The sequence below is a fragment of the Frankliniella occidentalis genome, unplaced genomic scaffold (genome assembly GCF_000697945.3).
Source record: "Frankliniella occidentalis isolate FOCC.00 unplaced genomic scaffold, Focc_3.1 Scaffold18, whole genome shotgun sequence".
NCBI classification, from domain to species: Eukaryota; Metazoa; Arthropoda; class Insecta; order Thysanoptera; family Thripidae; genus Frankliniella; species Frankliniella occidentalis.
This window is the reverse complement of record NW_026267148.1, coordinates 381,240-385,279: the sequence shown is the minus strand read 5'-3', so window position 1 is coordinate 385,279 and position 4,040 is coordinate 381,240.

Here is a 4,040-nt window from a genome sequence, read left to right as displayed (position 1 = left end):
GCACCGTACCTTTTCTCTCCGTGTGATCATGTCGTGCCTGGCTGTCAGCAGTGTCGGCTGCCATTCACTTCACGTCGTCGGCTTCCAGTCGCTGTCTACTACAGTACCGTTGCCAAGTCCGTGCTATTCAAGCCGATATTTGTTACTCCAACTATCTTTATCTCTTACACACGACACTTTTATTGCTGCGCTGTTTTAATATGCTGAAAAAAAGTATCACAATCTGTTTTATTTGAGCAGTAAACTTCTAAAGTTGAGTCTGACGAGTGCCTGGAACAAATGAAACCAATCAAACTTTCTGATTTCTGTCCAGATAGTCCGAAACAAGTAACATCCATGCGAGGTCATTTACAGACTTAAGCGGAAGACATGTAGAACGTTATAACGTCGACTTTTTTCTCACACAGAACTGCGTCTTCAGTTGCCCGTTTTCGTCGATAAACGCGTTACGGGTGACAGGTGACAGTCTAGGACGCGGGCCTCAAGACGTATACTGTCGACGGTCGTTCCTCTGACGTCTCGGCCAACCTTTCAGAAACGGGCCTCAAGACGCCTGCTGTTCGACGGACGCCCCTCCAGCTTGTCGTCGGACCAGCATTCGCGCGGTCTGACCGTGTCCAAGGAAAGATAAACCACTCGGAAACAAAGATGGCAGCACCCAGCACGAGGCCTCCGACGAGAAACAGGAATGCGGGGTACATCTGGCGCAGGCTGAGGGTCTGCACCAGTCCTGCGGCCCTCGTGCGCTTCTCCCTCGCCAGCTCCGCCCGGAGGTCCTGCAGCTCGTGGTAGCGGAGGCGAAGCCCCGCCTGCTCCGAGCGCCGGATGATCTTGGCGACCGCAGCGCCCAGCGGTGATCCACGCGTCCATGAGCTGCACGTCTGGAGGCTGAAGCTTCGGATCGCAAAGTAGTGCAAAACTTTGTTCGGTGCGAACCAGTGCATTAAACGTCGTTTTAAATCCCTGTCCATGTATATGATGAGGCTGGCGTTGCGAGCACGCACCACCTTGTCGCCAATGAGCTTGCGCGTGTTTACAAAGTGCCAGCGTGTGACCCGGTTACGAACTTCCTCCGGTAGCAGGTCCTCGACCAGTTCGAGGGCCTCATTGCTTGCGTAGACTGGCAGGCCGCTCTGCTGCAGGTCCGTCAGGCTGTTGATCTCCCCGCTTGGGTTCGCCGTGAACAGCTTCCGCAGCAGTAGGCCCTGGTAGGCGGCCACCACCACGAGGCACACGAGCAGCCACAGGCCGAGCAGCGGCCGGAGTGCGTGGCGCGCTGGCGGGAGCGACCCCGGGACCGCAGGCTGGGCCAGGAGAGGGGCGAGGGCCATGCCCATACCAAGGGCCAGCTGCCGGGTCCGACCCCGGTGGACTGCGCAGGCCAGGGTGGCCGCGGTGCACAGCACCGCGAGCCCCGTGCTCAGCCAGACCGGCGGCGAGAACTCCTCCAGGACGGCGGCGAAAGGGTTGGCGGCGGCGCCGAGGCCGGAGGGGACAAACGCGACGACGTGGCCCTCCTCCACACAGAAGTATGTGGAGATTTCACCGGCGTTCGGTGGTGGTAGAGGGTGGTAGTACAGAATTGCGTCCAAGCGGCAATGCATGCTTCGATTTGCCACATGTCTTTTGTAATCTGGTCCGTTGACTCGAAGATACGACCGGGAGAGGTGAATTATTTTTCGAGGCAATCTGTTGTGCTGTTCGATTAAGTTTGACTGTTCGATCACGTCCTTACTATTTGCTATAGTGATTAAAATGTAAGGGTCGCTGGGAGACGGTGGGGGCTTCCACTGGTCGCAGAACTGGTGAAAGGGAGCAGATCCCCACAACCACATTTGATCAGCGGGTGACCAACGGTCAATCTCTTGAACTGAATTTCCGGAGGACGTGCATCCGCGAGTCTCTAGCTCGTACAAGGTTGTAGTGCCATCCGGGGCGGAGAGAGCGAGCACAGTATAGTCACTACACATTCTCCTTCGCGTAATGTACTCCAGGAACGTTCTGTTTAGAACCACTTCTTCCGCGGTCCGAGCAACTGTAGTCCAAAGCAGAGCTCGTGGGATCCTAGGCATCTCATTGGCTACACTTGCGGCGAGGACTTCCGGTCGGTCCGCAACGACCATGAGGATGTTGTGCCGGAGATGGAGGTGAGCGTTCAAGCTGGTCGCCTCAGTGTAGTATGCCGGAAACGGATCCGTCAGGAGCACCCGGGGGGTGTACCGAGGCAGGCGGCGCAAGAAGGCGTTGGCCCAGTGCACCCGTCCAACCAGCAGCACGCCGGCCTTGTGGGGCGGTAGGAACGCGGACAGCAACGCTGCGGCACCCCTGGCCTCGGGGGAAACGGGGACGTCCACGATGGAGAGAGCGGGCAGCGCTCCGGGCGCTCCGGCGCAGAGGATGGCCAAGGCGAGGACGACATCCATGGTATCCGACGGGTAAGCTCGCACTGTGCAACTTGCCACTTTCCTTCTGGTTTGTGAAAGCATCACTTCGATCGGGCCAAACACTTGGCGCGCCAAGACTATTCAGTCGTTTCTATTTGGAGCTTATCGATGATTATGCCCCTTAGGCATCTAACAGCTGTCCGCATGACGCTGAAGGTACCATTTGGCGGGTGAGCAAGGGCCCTCGCCTCTTGTTCGTTGGTTCACAAACGTGTCATGTATGATGTCATCGGGCATGCCCACGAAGAGCAGAGCGTATGAATCAGCGCAGAGGAGCGCCAGGACGGGAGTGAATGGTATCTGTTGCTTCGATCTGCTTCAAGATGCCCATGGCTTCGATCGAATGAAAAAGACTTAGACCGGTAGAGGTAGAAAGGTTTTCTCTTCGAGATGGGTCCGTACCGAACCCACCCAGGTTAAAATAACCATGGGTAACCATGGTTATTTTGTTCACTAGGAGCCATCATATCATGGTAACTTGATGACGATGGATTGTGGTTTCCGGTTTCTCAACGATGGTTTTCCTAACCTTTCAGCATGGTGTTTCATGGTTTTCATGAATGACTATGATCACAATACTATGGTTAATCAACATTCAACTATGGACTACCATGCATAACCATAATTTATATTTTACCATGGCCTTCCCCACGGTTTGTTATTTTGCCCTGAGCACCCAGGTAACTACTGGCCATATTAAATTCGATATGATATTGGGAGAACGTCGAGCCCTTTGATATCGACCAATATCGTATCGATATCGCAAAACCCTACTTGGAGGTCATTCCCCTTGAGCTAAATATCGCATTTATTTTCGATGTAAATCATCGAGAGTCTGTGTGAGTTGCGGATACAGATCCAGCGACCGGAGAGTCACCCCGCACCATCGCGATGCCCAAGCATGGTGGGGTGTGGCGGGGCTGGGCGGCCCCCCGGGCGGGGGCGGCAAAGCTGCGCGGCTCCAGCCGACCGCCCGGCCGGCTCAGTCTCGCGCGCGCCGGGCCCCCGTGAGGTAGGCACCCCTCCAGGCGCCCCGCCGCCGCACAGTCGAGAGGAGGCCGCGAGTGTCGCTTCGCCTCGCCTCGCCTCGCCTCGTCGTGCACAAGCTCCCCCTGCCCCAGGCCCCGCCCGCAGCTCGACCCCGGCGCGCCCCGCTGCCGCCCAGATGTTCAAGCAAAGTCCGAATGCACCGGATGTTCCGCGCCGGCCGCGCGCCCGGGACGCCAGCTCGGCCTGCTCTGCCTGCCGCGGGATGCCCCGCGATGACGCGGACCTGCTGCTACTGCTGCTGCTCCCGCGGTCGCGCTGCTGAGCGGAGAGGGTCACGGTCACGGTGACCTCGCCCACCTGCAGGATGCCGTGAGTAGTGACGCGACAGTCCGCCAGAGGGGAGGAGCGATACCGCGAGTGCAGTGTATGCCGAGGGCAAGTCGACGTGTTGGCCTACACTTAGTAAACGGGGTTCCATCGATTCAAAGTGCACGCAGTTTCTGGAGTCCAGAGGAGGTCCGCGTAGTGGCGTATTGCACTCGGAGTGCATGTGCAGCTCGTGGAGCACAATATGAGTATAATGGAGTTGCTACAGGTGGTACACGG